The following is a 22,563-nucleotide window of genomic DNA, read 5'->3' on the forward strand; positions in this document are numbered from 1 at the left end:
CGCTAACCTGGCTTTTATTTGTTACCTTTAGGGAGGCAGCTGTCCACTGGCAACCCTCGGGTGACATGTATGCTAGAAGTTTATCAGGCCTTTTACCGTTAAATAGGTTAGGACCTCAATTAGTTGTTTTATCAATCATAGTCAAGATCATGCATTCCCAATAGCAAAGAGAATAATGAAGGAATTATTAACTAATAACCAACTAAAATTATAAATAATAAAAAAACAAAAAAACAAAAGCTTTAACGACTTTGAAGAAGAAATGCTATAGTTCAGAGCAAATTAACTCGGACAACGTATCATGTTCTCTCGTGTCACTCTTCCAATTTATCGACTCTGACTTTTATCTCTAAAGCAGAATTACTCAGGCTGGTTGAGAGTCCCAATTATGATTAAGAGTTCTTCAAATTATATAAATCATTAAACATTTTTTTCTAAGCCTGAGAACCAAAGATAAGACATCAACACATTTAACAAAGAAGGTTACGCAAAAGAATTCCGGTTCTAAACGTGTTTTAGGCAGCACTCGTAGCTGTTATTGTGTTTCTGAAACTTCTAGATTGTTAGCTAGTTTCGGCAAGATATGTATAATCGTTTTTAAAGTGACTGTTTCTCTTAATTCAAAAATAAATATATTTTTTTTTTTCTTTAAATTCAGCGCGTACAAAATAGATGGGTTTTGATTTTCAGGTCTAGGTTCTGGATTTTATTTTCTGTGTTTTATTAAAAAATTAAGTAAAATATATTGGTAATCCATTTCCGTGCATGATTCCTGATCGGGTTAAATGGACGTAAAGCTCGTCTGGAATACAGGCATTGCTTAATTATTTAATTTTTATACTACCAATTACAATTACTTTAAAATACAGCAAGATTTACTTTGTTAAACTGCATTACAAAAAAAAATAAATAAATAAATAAAAAATGCAATTGATTCCTAACTATGCAAACAGAAGTTATTATCGTTTAAACATGAAACGTTAACAAACTGAACTTGAACTGCTTATTATTTCAGTTTATTTTATATTTTTGGCTGAATGTTCTGAAATATAAAGCCAAACATTCAGGAGAAAGAGATTCAAGGAAATACTACTTCAAAGTGAACATATTCTTTAACCGAGGGTTAAGCATCAATAGGATTAGAGAATTATAATAATACATCTTTTCACAATAAACCTGTAGAAAATGAAAAAGTTACCCTTCATAATTTTTTTTTTTCTCTACAGGTAAATGTTTTACAAATAATATTTCAAAATAACACAGAAACTAGAGAAAACCTTGAAGTATTCAAGTCAAAGACGAGTAACTAATAAAACATTGTGAAACGTTCATGACGTCAGGAGCGTTGTTTGAGAGATAATACACGTAATGTTGGGTGTTTTATTTTATTTTTTTTTTTTTTTGCAAGGCGCGCCAACATCTAGAGTGATTGGCGCCTAGAGCTTTGTCATTTCGCTGCACAATGGTCTTATCACAAGACAGTGAGCTGCATTAAGGGTAACATATACGCTTAAAGCTCCCATTAACTATTGTTTAATTCAAAATTAATAAAATATTAAATAGAAAATATTTGATTTTCTGGACGAATTAAACTTTTCCGGAGTAAATTGATTAACTCCCCACACACTGTTATTTTAGCTCCTCAAATATGGACAATAATACTCTGTTCTTCTTTCGCAAGCATAAATAAAAAGTCCAGATCTTCATATTATTTATTTCCAGCACTTTCCCATCCGATAATGTAGAGGATTCACCACAGTTTTCTAAGATAATTATCAAAATCTCAAATTTTCGCAACGCAATACGTCCTTCTAACTCCAGTTAGTTACAGAGAGGTAATGCAAAAGTTCAGTTTGTTCAGAGAATTAATTAAAAAAGGTTTATAATGCGTAGAAAATAAATTATTTATAAAAATTAATTCGAATACAAAATGATAAACGTTTGAATCAGAAAATGTCAACTGTTAAATAAAGGTTTTTCAAAAACATACTGAATGCTTTAGAACTGTTTTTTCTTTCTATTTTTTTAGAAATACCATTTTTAAAGCTTGGCATATATGTCTGTCTATCTTCATTTTGTTTTAATTCTTCATTTAACGCCGGATAAAAGCTCATTGAATCATTAATTTTTCGCAGCTTTTTTCCCCAAACAGGATCTTTAAATTGGTGCAGAATTCTTCTTCCTTTCAAAGTTTTGAATTTTCTAATTGATCTCTTACTAATGTAAGAGAAACTCACAGTTGAAAGAAGATCTTTTGATAGTAAAAAGGAAATTAGATGGGAAATTCCATCCAACCTAGCTAATTAGGGGGGTTTAATGGGGCTGGAATCACACATATAAGCTCGTTCATCTCTTTCATAATTTTAAGTTCGTTAGATTCAGTCAATAGCTCAGCCAAACTACAAGCCACAACTGCTGAATGCAAGACTTTGGCAGTCAATCTCCCACCTTAAATATCCAGAATTCAATAATTGCAATAAATCACAGCCAAAATTCTGTTCTTGCTTGTTTAATTCGGGATCTACAATCCTCTTACTTGCTTAAAACAAAGGAACACTACCCGACTGGCCGACATGCTCTGGAAAAGGCTCTGGGCACTCAAGACCTCAGATGGCACCTTAAATTGGGGGAAACAAAAAAATCCCATTTTCAAAAAAACTCCTTGTTCTTCATTCACCCAGAAGATTGGGCCCAATGTTTAGCAATATGGTCACCGTGTTGTCGCTTTAGGTCCAACTCCATTGATGACTCTTACGTAGAAAAATTCAGCAGCAATTATGGGTCACCTGATGATGATCAGTGGAACGCTGCTCGCTTCAGAATGATGGCTTCGTTTGGTCGCTTTGTACACTTGGCTTAGATGGGACGTTCCACAGTGATACCAATATCTAGGGAATCCATGAACCACAATGCTTGATACGTGTTTAAATTTACATCACTTAAAACATAAATGATTCTGTACTCTATAATGATTCAATGGGGATTACTGTGATCGCTAAAATAAATCTCTGGGTTCAGGTCATTATGGGCCATCCCACGAAAAATCTAATCGAAATCATTCTTGACGAATTATTAAATTAGGCTCCCGAAATTTGTTCCGGTAATTTTGTTTTTCAAACCAAATTTTTTATTTTAATTTTACTTCTGTAAGAGAAAATGTGCATACTTAGTGCATACATATGTAGTAATGTGCATACTTTGTGCATACATATACAGGGTGATCCATTTAAAACGCACCAATCGCTAAAAACTTTTTAGGAAAGCGAAATTTCGAAAAAACTAATAATGTAAACTATATGTTTTTTTGGGTCTAGTTTCCAAATTTTTCATCTCCGATGCTGTATCTTCATTTTTGGCGGAGTTAAGGCCAAAAACCCGATTGGGGTTTCATAAGGACCACTGGTTTTGACAATGATTATGAAAACTACATAAAAAACTGTGAAAAATGACGTTAAACCCGTTTCGATATCCCTAATATTAGTTGAGATATTTAAGATCAAAGTTACAATTTTATCTATTCGTGAACGGTTTTCAATATTAATTTTCCACCAGAAATAAACGTTTTGGGAGGTCCTCTGACTGCAAACAATATTATTGGTGACACAAAGTGAAAAAATAATAATAATTTAAGATTTTAAAACATGTAGTGTAATGTAATGGTTGTGGGTGAATCAAGATAAATTGGTTTTATCATCAAATAAAAGCAATCATCACATCATTTTAATGCATCCCGTATGCAAGACTTCTTGACCTATGATTATGGTAAGAATATCTTGACAGGGTGTTGGTCTAGTGGTCAAGAGCGTAGCTTTGTAAGTGGGAGATCCCCAGTTCGAATCCCGCGTATGACTACACTTTATTTAAAAAAGTATTATGGTTTTTTAAGTAATAAGAATGACTGCATACGCGGGATTCGAACTGGGGATCACCCTGTATAGTAATGTGCATACTGTGCTCCCAAGTACTTAATGATATGCCTATTTTTTAATTTTTTTTTGTATTCGTAAAAAAATTTTGAAAATAAAAATAAGATAAAATATACATTACAATAGAAAATTGGGGTCATTGTTAACTTTCTAAAAGCAAGAAGCCTGATAGATAAAAGGCCAGAGAAGATAGGTAATGACAATTCTAATTGGAATGAATCTTCTTTCATCAGAGTGAAGCAATCAGAACTTTAAGGAAGTTAACCAGCATCAAAAGAATTAAATTCAGTTAGCCTTTCCCTTAGCCACTACCTTTCATAGAGCTTTGTTGTCCTGAAGCTTCAATTAACTTATATGCGGAAACTATTATTCTTTCTTTAGAGAAATTTATATTCCTGATATTAGAAATACCATTAATTAAATTTTGAAATTATCTAATTTAAAGTTAAATTAAAATAATTAAACAGCTAAGAGACTGCTACTGGATGGTTGAAGCAGTGTTACCTCTATTCTGTAACAGGTATTAATTTTTGGTATCAAAGTTTGGTAGGAGCTGTACATAGTTGAGCGTGGCGGAAATGATAGAGGATTAGTTTGCTAGGAAATTATATCGTAAATAGGATTAATTCGGAGTTAACTTCCTAAGTTTCCATCAATTTGAAAATGAATTTCCAAGGGATGACCGAACTTAAACATAGATTTAACGCTAAAATAATTATTAGATTAATTAACTTTTCACCTTTATTACTAGCGAAATATTAGTTTAGAAATCCGTCACTTCTTTTATAGTTATTTTTTTCATGAAAATATAAAATGCTACTAAAACCAAGTGGTTGAAAGTTTAGTACTGATTACAAGAAAGAAAATGCCTCCAATATTTTTCCTCAATCGATATATTCACTTGATTTTTGCCAGATGTTACACTTTAAATGAATTTAGCTTATGTAGTAAAATCCTCAACAAGGATTATAATATAGTTTCCAATTTCAGCAATGAGGTGAATTAAGGATTTCTGATAATAAAGTCACTAGAAAACAGGAGGAAAAAGTCAAAATTCAGGCCCAAGGTGAAAAAGAAGTCACAATTGAATCGGAGCGGAAGTGGCGCAATTAGTTATTAGAGGCTAGCTATGATCGTAGAGGTACAATCAAAGGATTGTGTACACACGTAAGCACGATGAAAGTATAGTCAAAAATAAGCATAGTTTATTTACAATGAAATTACTATTTACAACGGTTTGAAATACGAGATTAAAGCATATCGCCTGTCCAGTAACCATAAATATGTACAAGTACAAATATAAGTAAATATATTCTTTATTAAACTTAAGGAAATAGTTTCATATATTGAATTCACTTTAGGCTCTTCTACATGGAAACTTAAATTCATTAGATTTTTTTTTGTAGTTTAGTTTCTGTGCTGATGGCATTAACTTTGCAGGAAGCTACCAACTTTTCTGCCAAACAGTTAACTGTTGTTGGCACACTGGCAACGTTAGTTAAGCTGGCTACAAGCATTACAGACTGCCATTTTTCAACAGGGAAACGATCCAAATCTAAGATTTTTTTCTCTATTCTCTTTGTAACATTCTGTAATAGATTAGACCCGTTATTGCAACCAACTGGGTGAATATTTAAAATTAATGCAGTAATTATCAATTAAAATAATTTTTAACCTTAAATATTTTGCTCAATAGTGGAAAAAATGATTCACATAACACCAAAAGATTTGTCGAAAACTGTGTTTTTTGCTCGTATACGTCGTATTAAGCTTGTTTATTGTATACGTGACCATCATCGAAGATAGATTCATCAATTGGATGAAGAAAATTCGACTCTAGCTTGCATTTACACGTTACGTGAACTCAATGTCGGCCCCAGGCACTTGATTGACGGATGTTCTAAAGATTAGGAACAGCTTAATTTAGTTGAGGAGGCCTTTTTTTTTTGTAAAAAGAATAAGCTTCTTCTACTCTTCGAATTGTTTAGCCTAATTTTCACATTTTTTTTTTTTTGAAAATTCAAAATTTTTTGTTCAAGATCTGTTGTATCTATTTTGTGGGAAGAAATGTGCGGACACAAATGCTGGTACAATTCTCTCAATGTTCATCAACTGAATCATTATTATTACTGTGAAAACCTTGTAATGCATTTGGCCTTAAGTACTTTGGAGGTAAGTTCAAAATATCTCTCTTCAAATAATTTAATAATTAAAAAACACGAAAACAAAGATTTAGATAAACATTACAGCGTTTCAATGGAGTAGCCAATAAACGAGCTGAGAAACCATAAAAAGCTTTTGAAACCAAAAAAGAAGACCTTCAAAAATATTGTAACGAAGTTGACCTGGGCAGAGAAGAAAGGCCTAGATTGTTCTAGGGGTTGAGCGACCAAAGTCGGTAACAGGCCACCACTGTGTGAACAAAAGGGCGGTCTCTACCTGAGGAGACCTCCTTAGAACAATGGTTCAAGAGATGGGCTATTAAACTTAATGAAACCAAGTCTCAAAATATCACCTTTACTCTTCGTCGCATTACTCTTCCTCCAGTCATCTATAACCTAACACCTCTACCAGTAGTAAACGTTGCCCGCTACCTTGGGCTTTACTTAGACCGAAGACTTTCTTGGAACCCCCACACTAGACTTAAAAGAACAGACGCTATCGACTACTTAAAAGACTCTTAGACAACAGATCAAAACTCTCTCTGGACAACAAAAGACTAATTTATACAGCTATTTTAAAACCCATCTGGGCGTATGGAATAGAGCTGTGGGGTTCAACCAAACGCTCCAATCTTCAAAGGATTCAATCTCTACAATCTAAAATTCTTCGAACTATTGTAAACGCTCCTTTTTATGTCTCCAACTTGACTATACACACTGACCTTAACATTCCTTTTGTCACACAAGTCGCTAAAACAAGATACCGAAAACTCCACTTCAACCTGCAATCTCATATAAATCCTCTAGCTAAAAATCTTTCTTCTAGAACTCTTCCTGACAACCCGACAAGACGCCTTAAGAGACAGTGGCCTCGTGATCTCCTCTCAAGTGAAGAGAGCGACTAATAGCCTGTTTTGGAGTGTTACCACTGGGTAACTTCTCCACTCGTATTCTTCTGTTATTTGTTGTTACCCTGTTATCACTGTTATAGCGCTAACGCGCTGATGGTAGCAAAAATAAACGCAAAAAAAAAATACCTGAGGAGAAAAGAAAGGCCTAGATTGTTCTAGGAGTTTAGCGACCAAAGCCGGTAACAGGCCACCACTGTGTAGACAAAAGGGCCGGTCTCTACCTGAACTAGAAAGGAAAGGGCTAGATTGTTCAAGGAGTTAGTGACCTGTGTAAAAGCCAGCTAAGAGAAAGGCCTCAGTTGGGGTGGTGGCATATGTGTTTCCCAGCCAGTGATTGACAGGTGAGAGTGAGACAGACGGAGTTGGAGAGAGGCAGAGAATGGGAGGAGGCGGCTCACAGCTGAGGTGGTAGCAGTATGTTTTCTCCAGCCAATGAACGTCAGGAGGGCGTGGAAACTTATGCTCAGAGAGTTGGAGGAGAGCAGTCCCAGTTGGAGGGAGGCACGCAGTTAAAAGGAGGCAGACACAGCTGGAGAAGTCAGTTCTTAACGAGTTTTTAGAGTTTTAAGGAGTTCTTAATGAGTTTTTAATCAGTTTTAATCAGTTAGTTTTGAGTGAGTCTTGGAGAGACGTTAGTTTGGAGAGACACTTTGGAAGTGACAGTTTTTGAGAGAGTCAGTGTTGCGGAGTGCTTCTGAGATAGCTAGTCAGGCGGTTAGTCAGTTAGTGAGTAGAACTTTGTTTGTGTAGCAGAGACTAGTGCAATTCGGTGCAGTGCGGACCAGTGGTCAGTCGGGGAACAGTTTGGTGGCGTTACGTAGTGAGTAAGTAACAGTAAACTGTTGTGACTGTTGTAAATGGTGACTGTAATGAATAGCGTTAGTTGCTAGTAAATGTTAATGTGAATAAAGGTAATGTGTTAATAAATCAGGTTATTACTTACAAATTTAGCGAGTTTTATTATTTAATCAAACCCACATATTATTTAAATTAACTAGTGGCAGGCATTAGTTATAGGTAAAGTTTCTAGATAAAAGGTAGAAAAACTTTACAATATTTACGATTATTCAAGCGAACTGCCTTAAGCTCACAGTTTTAGCCAAACATTTATTTAATCAGTAACTCTGAATGGATAATGGACGTGTACATCACACTCAGAAAATTTTCGAAAAGGAAAATTCCATTCAGTACAGTTATTCCTACCATTTCTTAAATATTCGAATCGAAACAAGGGATTCCAAAACACAATTTCCAGAGATTCTATAAATCTGACTGGATAGCATTATCTCCCTCTTAATAAAGTAAAAGTCTGCAAGAAATGCTCACTTGAAAATAAAATCGATAAGATAAAAAACTTAAAAAATAACGTAATAATTCACCACTGATTGCAGTCAAATAATAATAATAAAAATGAATTTATATTTAATCAAAACTATCGCCCCAATAAAGACAGAATTGTACATCTCGCATGTTGCCCAACTATTCAGTAGGCTTTATTGGCATTTTCATTAGGCGTTATTTTCCGGGAGTCTCAATTTTAAAAATCAACCACTTCGATCATCTTAGTATTTTAATTTGTACTATGATAGTATCCAAAAAGACTATCAGTATTGAAAACTAATACCACTAAACAACTATTTTGACAACATTATTAACCTTAGCGATGAACCAAATAACCCAGAAAGATGCTGTCAATTAATAATTAACTCAATTACAGCTGAACGGACAGGACTTCTTTATGTTTATTTTATTTTTTTCATCGTAAGCCAGAGCTAATACAGATTAACTAGAAATAATTCCGGTAACCCTGAATGCTACTCTAAATTTACAAAACTTTACCAGATAATAATGCTAATCTTATTTAAAAAAAAGAATTAATTATTTACAAAACTTGAACCAGTGATTAAATGGAGCCAAGCAAAATAAACAGTTTATCTTATCGTTGTTTGAAAAAGTGACGTAATCAATGGATCTTTTCTTGTTGTCGTTAGAAACAATGCAATAAGAAATTATTACTAGTCCCGCTGATATTTTCCTCGTTAACAATTTATAATTTAGTAAAAGAGTTAATTCTTTAATTATCTAGTGAATAGAAATTAACATAATTTGTTCGTTAAGTTTACTATTAATATTATGAACGACAACAACCGTCTTTATACCAATTTTTTTTCATTACTTCGTTCACCATTGAAACTCAGCGATATTATCCAGTATACTCGGACCTAGCCTATTTTTCAATCGGAGCTTTCACTGTGAAAGTACGAGGGTCGTTTGAAAAGTCCGTGCAAAAATAAAAACTACTTAATTTTTTGGGGTAAACCTTTTTTATTTTTCAACATAGTCTCCTTTTAGGCTTATACACTTCGTCCAACGCTGCTCTAGTTTGTTGATCCCTTCCGAATAATAGGATTTGTCCAAGTCTGAAAAATAGCCATTCGTTTCTGCAATCACCTCCTCGTTTGAATAAAATCTTTTTCCCGCCAGCCATTTCTTCATATTGGGGAACAAATAGTAATCCGAGGGAGCCAAGTCTGGAGAATAGGGGGATGTGAAACGAGTTGGAACCCTATTTCCATTAATTTTGCGACCACAACTGCTGAGGTGTGAGCTGGTGCGTTGTCGTGATGGAAAAGGACTTTTTTGTGGGCCAATCGTGGGCGTTTTTCTTGCAGCTCGGTTTTCAAACGGTCCAATAACGATGAATAATATGCACCTGTAATAGTTTTACCCTTTTCCAGATAGTCGATGAGGATTATTCCTTGCGAATCCCAAAAGACAGTCGCCATAATCTTTCCGGCCGAAGGAACGGTCTTCGCCTTTTTTGGCGCAGATTCCCCCTTGGCAACCCATTGTTTAGATTGTTCTTTGGTCTCAGGAGTGTAGTGATGTATCCATGTTTCATCCACAGTGACGAAACGACGCTTAAAGTCCTGCGGATTCTTCTGGAACAGCTGCAAACCGTCCTTGCCACTTCACACGATTTCGTTTTTGGTCAAGCGTGAGCAATCGCGGCACCCATCTTGCGGATAGCTTTGTCATGTCCAAATGTTGATGCAAAATATTATGTACCCGTTCATTCGAGATGCCCACAGCACTAGCAATCTCACGCACCTTCACTCTTCTGTCATCCATCACCATATCATGGATTTTATCAATGATTTCTGGAGTAGTAACCTCAACAGGGCGTCCAGAACGTTCAGCGTCACTTGTGCCCATATGGCCACTCCGAAAATTTTGAAACCACTTATAAACTGTTCTAATCGAAGGTGCAGAGTCACCATAATGTTTATCAAGCTTCTCTTTAGTCTCCTGAGGCGTTTTGCCTTTCATAAAGTAGTTTTTAATCAACACACGAAATTCTTTTTCGTCCATTTTTTTTGAAAATCACTCGACTTCCTCGATTCAAACGAATGCCAAACACAAAGAAATAGACCGATCTGACTGAAACTTGGTGTGTGTTCTTCCAAGAGATGCTACTAACTAAAAATAACCTCGATACGCGCTAGTGGTGCTATCTCTCTGACTTTGCACGGACTTTTCAGACGACCCTCGTAAAGTCCATATGAAGTTTTGATAAAATCATAGGAGCTATATTCAAGAATCTCAAAATAAGTAAAAAAAAAATCCATTCTTCAAAGGCGGTAAAAGGTTGAGGAATTTTGTTGAAGCTGTGAATTTCAGCATTACGTTAATCCTCGTCAAACTTTTACGCGTAAAGAACAGTAAGGAGAATTCAGAGGGGAGCTTTGAGTAACATTGTCCCACTGAAGCGTTTAAAATGATACTTCAGAGAAAGGGTAAAGAGTAAATGTATAAATATAATATACAAGGGTCCCAAAAAGTATACCTTCTACGGAGAAAAATATATAAGTAGACATTAGTTAGGAATTGAAGATTGGCGAGAAATCGGTCAAATAAAACAACTCGTCTTAGCTAAATAACTAAACTCCTTAGTTTTCTGTAACTCAACAAACCCGCATAGCCACGCCCTGAAGAAGACAATATATGTATTTGTCGAAACGTTGGCAAAAAGATGAGTTGTTTTATTTGACCGATTCCTCGCCAATCTTCAATTTCTAACTATAACCGATTTACGGTCATGAAACCTATATACATATTTATAGTAGACATTGGGTTAATCTCAAAAAAACCAGAACGTTCATACAGAAATGAAATAGTTTCGGTTGGGGGAACTGTAATACTCATTTTCCAAGACCGAGGGTAGTTACTAAACGAAGTTTAAAACGATGTTGATAGAGTAGTTTTTGTGAAAAATCACAAAAATATGAAATATCAACTCTCAGCAATGTGCCTCATTCGGTTGATCAACTTTGGCAAAAAAATCATTATTATGTTTAATATTGCTCATCGCTTTTGGTGGCTGATTGTTTAATCCAAAAAAGAAAGAATGAATATTTCTTTTATTTTTGCACCAATTTCAGTTATAATTTTTAGGACAGAAGACATACCAACCTTAAATGTAATAACGTTAAAAAGAGAGAATTGTTAATAGCAATAATTAATAGTTTGAGGTGTGTTTATTTTTTTTTTATCAAATTAATGTACATTATAATGCTATTACACTGTAAAATATGTGTCACAGCCCTGAAGATGACGTAGTCTCAAGGTCGAAAGATCGCGGTTAAAAATGAGTAAAAACGTAATGACTGAAATTGGCAATATTCTTTCTACTTTTTTGCATGTTTAATACAGAAAGAAAAATAGTAAATTGTACCATTAGTTAAGGCGGAATATTTTATTCCTCCAGTTCAAAGCATTCCTAAATCTTTGGAACATTGTTGGGTTCATACTGATTTTATTTTGCTATAATCAGGAAGGAGTAATTTCAAAAAACGGTTATATGGTAAGCGTAAAATCAGAAATAAACAAATTGAATAATCACCTTAAATAATGTATGAGATTGGCGGGAGGCTAGACCATTCCGCGGGGAATAGAATAAAAAGAGAAAAAAAAAGGGGGTTTACACATAACCAAATAGGCGAGAGTGAATGAGTATACACTTGGGAATGTATGGATGGTTTGAAGAGTAAAGGAGGAGAAATGGGAAAAGTAGAACAGTTGGAAGGAGCCGGCGAACAATTCGGGTACGTTAGAAAATGGTGAGCAAATAAAATCAAGAGTGGAATAGGCAGCCGGAGCAAAGATAAATATGGGTCTTCTCCCAGTCCTGGCAAATTAACTGCACAAGGCGCCCCTTCCTTCAAAGGCTCCAGGGAACCAGTGTGAACGACAAAACGACGCTATCTCATGGAGAAAGACAGAGAAAAAGGAGACAGGGGTAAGTTCTATTTTCTGATTCTTCAACCGTTTACGAATCTTCCACATCGCTGCTTCGCCACTATAATGCTTACATTTAAAGGACGCCTTGTTCTGTCCCGTTCTTGAAGACATTCCACTTTATCTCCCACCAAAAAGAAATAGATATCATATAGAACTTTCTTTTCCTCCTGCCTTCTATGCTCGGCAATAAGGAAACAACAAACGTTCCCGCAAAACTGCACTCAGGAATCCATAACTAAAATATTTGTACTCCTTTCTCCTGATATTATTTTATGAGAATGTTTATCCTCCTTTGCGCACCACCATATTTCAGCAATTTTGCGCTTTCTTCCTCATTTCTTTTGATAAATTAACATTTATTTTCAACATTTAACCTTTCTTATAAAAACTCTTAACGCTTTCCGCACCGCACCAGAAATCTATCGGCTGCCAGAATTCGGTTTCCTAATCAGTTTATCATAATGCTAAGTTTACAATTTAGTAGAAATATCTTCTGCTTACCCACGTCATCCAGCCATTGCATCTAAGGCCTTCGACTGTTTCTCCAGATTACAGCCAGATGATCTAATCACCTCTACTTCCCCCCGCTACGCTTCTCTCACCTATCATTTCTTCCACGTTCTTTTCTCTGTACAATTTTTGTTTAATTGTACTGGTTAAATGAATAGTTTTGACTTTAAATGCGACAGAAGTTTTACCCGCAATGGTTCAGAGGTCTTTTCTTTTAGAGACCAATTTCTTTACTATTACTCCATAGCTGGGATATCTTAGGGAGATATGTACGCTATAACTGCGGGAACTGTACGAGGTGTGGCTATTAAATAACGAGACTTATGCTGCTACAGAAAAAATATGCATGCGCCAAATCCATCAGCTGTGCAGCGTAAAACCTTCTCTCTTTCGATTGCAGTGTCTCACATGTTTGTAGATAAATCTGTCTGACCGGAACCGTCGTTTGTGTAAGAGGTGTTAGTTTTGTTTTGCCGAAAATATGATACTACACATGTAGTAGAGCAACGAATTGCGGTGAAATTTCACATCAAAACTTGATAAAACCGCTACTGAAACTTATCTTTTATTAAAAGAAGTTGATGGCGATGAATGTTAATTACATGCGCGAGTTTTTGAGTGGTTCAAGCGTTTCCAAGATGGCCGAGAAGACGTCGGAGATGATGACCGCCCGGGTCGCCCTTCCACGTCTAAAACGGATGAAAATATCGATTATAATTAATCAACATTACTACCGTGAGGTGTTTGCTCAAGTTCGTGAAAGAGTAAGGAAAAAACGACCCGATTTGTGGAAGAACAAAAGAACAAGTCATGAGCGCCGGCTTACATTGCATAGTCCGTCAAGACGTTTCTAGCCACGTACAACATCCCAGTTTTTGGCCATCCGCATTATTCATTCTCCATAGCTGGGATATCTTAGTGCCTTTATCACGAATTTCTTTTAAGGATACGTTATAACTGCGGGAACTGTATTTGTTTTTAACCAGACATTTCCACGAGTAAAGCTATAAGCCATGAACGGTGAGAAATGAAGAAACTGGCCTAAAAAAGAATTTAAAAAAAATCATCAGTTTTTTGCCAATAAATTCGTTTTTATCTACATCTACCAAATTCCAGCCTGAATTATTTCTGGACTGAAATTTTCTTTTTTTTCAGGATAAATTTCGGCAATAAATAGAAATAGAGGCAGAGATAGAAATTTATTTCTGCTCCTTTCTCGGCATTGAAATACGCAAATATGCGAGAAAATATTTTCGTTTTGTGAGCTGTAAAAATATAAAAAAATATTCCATCAAATTGTCAAACATAATGTTTACAATTACATTTCAATCAGTACGCACGCGATGTATGTTTTTGATTTAAAACAAATCAATTAAGAAAATTTAGTACCGCAGGAAAATTGAATTAATTGAAATCTTGCAAAAAAATGTTTTTTTTCTGTCGATCTATCGCTGATGATGACTTGGTAAACTCGGGGAAAGTCAATAATAAAACAGTTTCCATTAGTTTTAAGTTGAAAATTAGTCTTCGAAACTTAGAAACAGTTACCACTGATTAGACAAAATTTATTGTCCATCGCTATTTTGGTTAATATTAAGCGATATGATTAATAATCGTATTCTCTCTGAGCACGCCATTTAATAAATTGTGTTTCACACAACGGACATGTTTTCTACTTAAACTCACCTCTATTTCTGCTGGTTGAACACGCATATGAGAGTGCTAGGAACCCGAATGTAATGCAATAGCAGTGTGTGTTATTAGTGTGCATCAGCTACAGGGGCCACAACACCGATCTTCTAGGTACTACATGGAGTTTCTGGGTCTGACGGCTCCATTTTCAATGCTCCTCCGGTCCGTCGTGAACCGTCTCACCTTCCTCAAGCTCAGCATCCTCTTTCTCTCTCTCTCTCACACACACACACCTATCTCACTCGCTCTTGGAGTCTTCACACTGTACAAATCTTCCACTGTCATTAAAACTTGGAGCCTCTCTAAGCACTGGAGAAACTTTTTAATTTAAGCCAACCACATGACACACCCTTCGCTCACAATCTACCGACAGAGTCTAGGTCTGGACAATTTTTTTTTTTTTTTTTACATTATTATTATTCCGGTACTTCTAACCTTTTTTTTCATCATTTTTAACTTCATCTAAAAAATTGATCTAATAATGGAACCTGAACAACTCAAGCGGAGTTTGAGGTATTCAGTAATTACAGTTTTATGAAATAAGTATAGATTTCCGTTAATAACACGCGTCGTACAAGGCTTAATCCTCTTTGTTATTGGATGTAAGAGCGCACAATAACAATTGGAAAAAGAACTATGACCAAACTCAGTCTTGTTATTTCTTTGTAACTCCATCTTAATTATTCAGTTTCTGTTACTTATATTATAGGCGCCACAGTAGCCGAGCGGTTAGAGGAGAGACCTGTAAAGCTAAAATGTATTGTGGTACTGGGTTCGATTCCCCGGTCTTAGGCCTTGGATTTTATTTAATGGTTAATATGAGAACTTTGTAGTAAAGTATGTTTGCTAGTCACCTCCGTCCACGACACCTGATTGGTAGTTGGACGTAAAGCCCGCCTGAAAACACAGTCATAGACAGTATTGTAATGATGGTCTATTGGATTATCGATTCCGATGTTTTACTTGATTCGTAATGAGAATCCCTGGGGTCGGAAATATTAGTTCTAATCAGAAAGTTGTCTGTGATCAGCAAAATTCAGAACAAAGCAAAAAACAAAAGAAGAATCTAACTGGATCTCTGGTTTAGATACCATCATCGGACTTGGATTATGATGCTTTTGAACAGAATCCAGACTCCCACCAAGAGTAACATTACTGAATCCATTTTACAGATTTTTGAGATTTGCTTGAGTAAGGTTGTTACAATTCTTTTTGTACCAAATGCTGTATAAATTGTTCTAAATCCTTTTATTTGAAATGTTCGCGCAGAAGAATTTTATTAATAGCATTTCTGGAATTAGAGGAGTGGTTAGGTGAGGGACTTGGGATTGGAAGGATTACATTCTCTGGATTCAGTGGCTTTAGCGAATCCTCACAGTTCCGTGAATCCACTTCGGTCGTACCAAAAATGCGTCATAAACAAGACAGTTTAGTTCACCTGGAGGTTTGTTCTAAGTAGTTGTCTTCTTAGAAGACTTGTTATCTCCTTGTCTTTTTCAGTCTAGTGGTGGTTCCAAGTTAGTCTACTATCCAGTTTAAATCTCAAGACAGCGAGCTTGGTTAGATGTCGGTTTAGTTGGTTAAGTTAGTCATCTTTTTTTAAAAGTAATTAGTGCGCGCACTTATTTACATTTATTTTGATTCCCCGCGATCACCATTCAGTTATAAGATCACGGTGGTGATGAAATCTTCGGGTTGCTTCGATTGGGGGATCATCCGCATTGCTAGTGATCATATATTAGGATGGGTAGCGATGCCTGCTAAATAAATATTTAAAATCTGAACATTTAAAATCCAAATCTGTTTCTTGAACTATTCCTCCAACCAATACAATTAGTTATAATAATAATAATAATAATAATAATAATAATAATAATCAAAGATCTTCAACTCATAAAATCATAAATTATCTGAAACTCACAAATCTACTTCAAAGATTTATCACGAATTCCAACCAGAAACAAATTACCTCCAAAAAAAGTACCACACTTGTTATAATGGATGTAAGTAATTTGCCAATAAGATGTAATTCGCAGATAATTAACATTATGATATGATAATCAAGTACACTGAAGTAGGAGCATCCAGAACACTTAGTGTGTGAGCACTAGGGGGATTGCTTATGACACAAATTATACACTTGATGTCAGATACACAATGGCTGGATGAGATGACAAGTTGTAAATTCATGGTGTAAAATTTATGGAGGTAATTTGTTATTAGTGTAATAACATATTATGTTTATTATAACTTATTAAAAACAATATAATATATTTATCGTGGTAAGGAAATCTTAGATCAATCCAAATCTATCTCTCAGATAACGTTTCCATCCTCGGCCAGTTAGGGATTAAAAGAGGCTGATGCCCTAAGAACAAAAATGTGAGCTCTTTACTTTGTTTGGAAACTAAATAGTCCTGAGAATGAGGCAGGATATCTGTCCAGGAAACCAGGAATGAGTGTCCTTAAAAATCAAAATAACACAAAAAGAGAGAATAATTTTTCCCCGACATTTTGATAGTACGAGTATAATAATATTGAAAAGGCTATTACAAATTTAAGAAATTTGTGGTTTCTAATATGTTTTGTAAATTTTGCCCAATTATCTGTTGTTGACTTGTGAACACTGATTATAATATTACAGAATTTATGTTATTGTATTATTATTTCTGGTTGAAAGTGGACTTGTTTAGCCTTGTATATCTTGTAAGCACCTGAAATTAACTGCATTACATAACTGTGGTGATTAGTACACAAATTAGCGGTACTTACCTAACTTTTAGAAAAAGCGACAGCTATAATTAAGAGACAAAAAAGCCACCGGACAGAATCCCCAACATACCTGCAAAAGGAGAATAAAGAAAATAAAATAAAGAAATTTCAAAATAAAAACAAAATACAAAATTTATAGATGGCGATCTACACACGAGGGTCGTTTGAAAAGTGCGTGCAAAAATAAAAACTACTTAATTTTTTGGGGTAAACCTTTTTTATTTTTCAACATAGTCTCCTTTTACGCTTATACACTTCGTCCAACGCTGCTCTAGTTTGTTGATCCCTTCCGAATAATAGGATTTGTCCAAGTCTGAAAAATAGCCATTCGTTTCTGCAATCACCTCCTCGTTTGAATAAAATCTTTTTCCCGCCAGCCATTTCTTCATATTGGGGAACAAATAGTAGTCCGAGGGAGCCAAGTCTGGAGAATAGGGGAGATGTGAAACGAGTTGGAACCCTATTTCCATTAATTTTGCGACCACAACTGCTGTGAGGTGTGAGCTGGTGATGGAAAAGGACTTTTTTGTGGACCAATCGTGGGCGTTTTTCTTGCAGCTCGGTTTTCAAACGGTCCAATAACGATGAATAATATGCACCTGTAATAGTTTTACCCTTTTCCAGTTAGTCGATGAGGATTATTCCTTGCGAATCCCAAAAGACAGTCGCCATAATCTTTCCGGCCGAAGGAACGGTCTTCGCCTTTTTTGGCGCAGATTCCCCCTTGGTAATTCATTGTTTAGATTGTTCTTTGGTCTCAGGAGTGTAGTGATGTATCCATGTTTCATCTACAGTGACGAAACGACGCTTAAAGTCCTGCGGATTCTTCTGGAACAGCTGCAAACCGTCCTTGCAACACTTCGTTTTTGGTCAAGCGTGAGCAATCGCGGCGCCCATCTTGCGGATAGCTTTGTCATGTCCAAATGTTGATGCAAAATATTTTGTACCCGTTTATTCGAGATGCCCACAGCACTAGCAATCTCACGCACCTTCACTCTTCTGTCATCCATCACCATATCATGGATTTTATCAATGATTTCTGGAGTAGTAACCTCAACAGGGCGTCCAGAACGTTCAGCGTCACTTGTGCCCATATGGCCACTCCGAAAATTTTGAAACCATTTATAAACTGTTCTAATCGAAGGTGCAGAGTCACCATAATGTGTATTAAGCTTCTCTTTAGTCTCCTGAGGCGTTTTGCCTTTCATAAAGTAGTGTTTATTCAACACACGAAATTCTTTTTCGTCCATTTTTTGAAAATCACTCGACTTTCTCGATTCAAACGAATGCCAAACACAAAGAAATAGACCGATCTGGCTGAAACTTGGTGTGTGTTCTTCCAAGAGATGCTACTAACTAAACATAACCTCGATACGCGCCAGTGGTGCTATCTCTCTGACTTTGCACAGACTTTTCAAACGACCCTCGTATGTTTTTTAGTGTGTGTAAAAATATTTACAGACGCCTTACTTCTATCTAAAGTTAAAGCAGGTTTGTGATACAATAAATTCTACCTGCTTCCAAAATTAAAGCAGGTTTGTGGCACAATATAAATTCTTTTAACTCTACTTTAAATTTAAAATAATACCTTTTTGGAATCATCTATGACCTAAGACGTTGTGGTTCAGAGAAATGCTGAGAAAAACTCAAATGTGAATATAATTTTTGCACTTTTTGTAAATAACTTGTAAGATTGCAAACACAAATTCTCTACTGCATTTTTTCCCTCCAAAATATTTGCTAAGAAATAACGGACTTCTTCCTTATTTCCATTTGCTTGTCAAGGAAAAGCACTGATCACTTACAATTATCTTTTTTTAAATAATCTTCAAATAATAGGTTTCCTTCTCAGTTATTAGACTGTTAAAGTAAATATCTAAATATACGTAAGTGAGGCGTAATTGATGGAAATTAAAATTAATAAACGTGACGTGAACAAATTGGAATGTTTATAGTGCGAAATAAGATTTATAATAATATTCTACTGTTTAATATTCAAGGTACTGTAACTAGTGACGACCTTCCAGCGATAATTAAATGATACAAGATTTGAATAAATCCGCAGTGGAACACTACTCTCAACGACCAAATCCATACAGCTGCATGTAGAAAAAAGTTTCTACAGATTTTTTAGCAAATCGAGAATTTTCAGTCACAAGTTTTAATTAATGCCACATCCATCACAATATTCTCGTCTATAGACCGGAAAATAAAATAAAAAATTCTTTCAACGTGGTACTTACTTCCGGCAAAAGAATTTTGGTCGCTAAATTTTTAATTATGTAAAAAATATCAGGTGAGGGCACTCATTTGACTTATTCTTGACACTATTCGGAAGTATTAACTCACGAATGTTCTTTAATTTCTGAACGTTTGAATTATTATGTTAAGAGTATTTAATTCTTATCGCTTTTGAAGGAATGTATCTACTCCTCCTATCACAGAAATACATAGGCGCCACAATATCCGAGCGGTTATAGGCGAGGCCCGCAAAGCTAAGATGTATTGCTGGTTAGTGGGTTCGATTCCCGTTAGTCTAAACCTTGAATTTTGTTTAATGTTTGGTAAAACAATTCATTCTGAGTACGTTTATTAGTCGCCTCCGTCCACGACACCTAATTTGGGAATTGGACGTAAAGCTCGCCTGAAAAAATTGGCAATTACTTTACTCTTAATTGAATTGTGAAAACATTTTTAGCATTAAAAAAATTGGAGATTTATGTGTTTGAAAAATGGCTGTGCAAAGTTTAGATAAAATAGTCGGAGTCGTTTTCATGAAAATGTTACAAATGCGGAAAATTCTATTCGGGAAAGAGACATTTCCGGTCAGCCAATCTTAGTCAAATTTTTGAAATTCTCTCTCAAATTCTTTAATTCTTATTAATATTACACTCATGACCAGCCAGTACAAAAAAAAAAAAACAGTAATAGCACTTTAGAGGAAGCCTAATTATGCCTCCAAAGTGCCCTAAATCTAATTTTACTGGGAAAATGTTTCAAATAATAGTTATAGATCTCAGTATGTGAAATTGGCACTCCATGTTAAAGGAAAATTGGAAAACGTTTGTAAACTACTGACAAATCTATTAAATTGAAATTTTCAGTTGTCCAATTTTGACTTTATTGTTGCGTCTCTTGATTCTATAATTTGTAGTTTTCAAGTAATGGTGGATATACATAATAACATACAGACCAATTTGTCAAAATTGACTACCATGGCGCCTTCTATTAAAGTATATTTCTGCGAAAGAGGGAGGGGTAGACGGATACCTTCTAAGGCGATAGGAATTAAATAAAGTGAATAAACATAATATTTCGACAGCTTTTAAGTACACTAACACCTTACACACCTTATTCACAAAACTAAAAGACCCTACACCACAATTGTTCCGTTTAGATGTAATTTATAAAATCAATTGCAAAAATTGTGATGCCACATACGCCGGACAAACATCACAATATCTAAACAAGAGACTATACCCACACCAACACGACTGTAAAACTAAAAAACCTAATGATACCTTATCTGCTTTCACTAAACACCACCTAGACTTACAACACGAATTTGTCTTTGACAACACTTCCTTACTTGCAACTAACACCAACAGAAACAAACGGAACATATTAGAAATGATACACATTAAAAGACAACAAAAATCTATCAACTTTAGGACAGACACGAACAATCTTTCTAATTTCTACAAGAACATTCTTCAAACAGTAACCTAACAAATTACTCCACCACATACCTTAGGTTTTTCCAGCCCTATTGTTTTCACCCATCCCTTACCTCTATATAAACCCGCTTTTCCGTAAATTCTTAACAGTTATGATGATATACTCGTAGCTCTACATTAAACTTCACAAACTTTTTTATAATGTAAGTCTTTCCAAATTATATTTATCTATCTATTTAATTTCATGTTTTAAAAATATTTTCATTGTTTATTTTATTTTGGTTTTCAATTTTATATCTATATTAGTGTAATATTCTTTTTGTACAGACCCTGAAGAAGGTAGTAAAAATTACCGAAACGTTGGTATAAAGCAAAAAAGTTTTATTTATTGATGACCGCACCTCGATATTCCCCAAAAATCATTTTTTTTTTTTTTTATAATTTATTTGTTAAGTTACACCAGCGCTAGATGCACTATTAGTAACAATGTCAATAGCTGATACCACTACAAACTCACTAATTGAGGGGAGAAGTTACCGAGTGATAACACTCCCTAAGCCATCTCTAGGATTAGCTACTCTCCTCAGAAGAGAGAAAAACGCGAGGCCACTGGCGTTTTAGTCGTCTGGGAGGATGATCTGGATGGTGATGAGATGATAAGTGGCGGATAAGAGGATTGGAATGAGAGTGCATGTTCTGATGAAAACTTTTATAGCGAGTTCGTGCAACCTGACCAACAAACGCAATTTCCAGGTCTGTGTGGATGGTTAGATTAGAAACATAAAATGGAGCGTTAACGATAGTGCGGAGAATTTTAGACTGAAGAGATTGAATTCGTTGAAGATTGGAGCGTTTCGTTGAACCCCACAGTTCAATACCGTACGTCCAGGCGGGTTTTAGTATGGAATTTTAAATCAGTCGTTTGTTATTAAGTGAAAGTTTTGAACGTTGGTCTAGAAGTCTTTTAAGTAGTCGATAACGCCTGTTAACTTCAGTTCGTTTAAGTCGTGTGGGCGGGTTCCAAGTCAGTCTTTTGTCTAAATAAAGCCCAAGATAACGGACAACATTGGCAGGAGGAATTGGAATTGAGTCATAGAAGATCGGAGGAAGAGTGATGCGGCGGAGAGTAAAAGTAATATTTTGAGATTTGGTTTCATTTAACTTGATTTTCCATTTTTTAAACCATTCCTCAAGAGAAAAGAGATGTGTTTGAAGGTTTCTATGTGAAGTTACCGGATCAATGTGAGGAGAAAGTATAGCGGTATCATCTGCATAAGTTAGAAGGACAGTTTCAGGATGAATTGGTATGTCTGCTGTGTATATAACATATAGGATAGGTCCTAAGATGCTTCCTTGAGGAACACCCGCTTCAATGCGATGTTAACCAAAAATCATAATTCAAAATGCTTTCTTTAAGTGATTACAAATAATTATTTCACAAGTCTATGAAATTTAAATTCATTTATGTAAAACTTTGAACGATCTCCAAACTTAGTGTATAAGGCAATTTGCCTTAAAACTAATAAAGAATGAATTAATGGAAAATGAAATTTGCCGAAAACCACTTTTTCGCAAAAAAAAGAGGGTTACTTCACGAGAAAACTCAATGAAA

The 22,563-nt window shown here is 35.3% G+C and overlaps 1 protein-coding gene across 10 annotated transcripts in view; it reads right to left on the reverse strand.

The window, feature by feature from the left end:
* caps (capricious) overlaps window positions 1-22,563 on the reverse strand; it is an 810,649-nt gene that overhangs the window by 140,227 nt on the left and 647,859 nt on the right. For 2 of the 10 annotated variants that reach the window (XM_074132380.1, XM_074132379.1), the window contains exon 7: window positions 17,275-17,344. The exons of the other annotated variants lie outside the window; for them this stretch is intronic. The gene's annotated coding sequence lies outside the window, so the exon portion shown is untranslated. The remainder of the gene's footprint in view (window positions 1-17,274; window positions 17,345-22,563) is intronic. 10 annotated transcript variants of the gene reach the window in all.

This window comes from Rhodnius prolixus, unplaced genomic scaffold, assembly GCF_049639745.1.
Source record: "Rhodnius prolixus isolate KJV_2025 unplaced genomic scaffold, Rpr scaffold_4, whole genome shotgun sequence".
Classification (NCBI taxonomy): Eukaryota; Metazoa; Arthropoda; class Insecta; order Hemiptera; family Reduviidae; genus Rhodnius; species Rhodnius prolixus.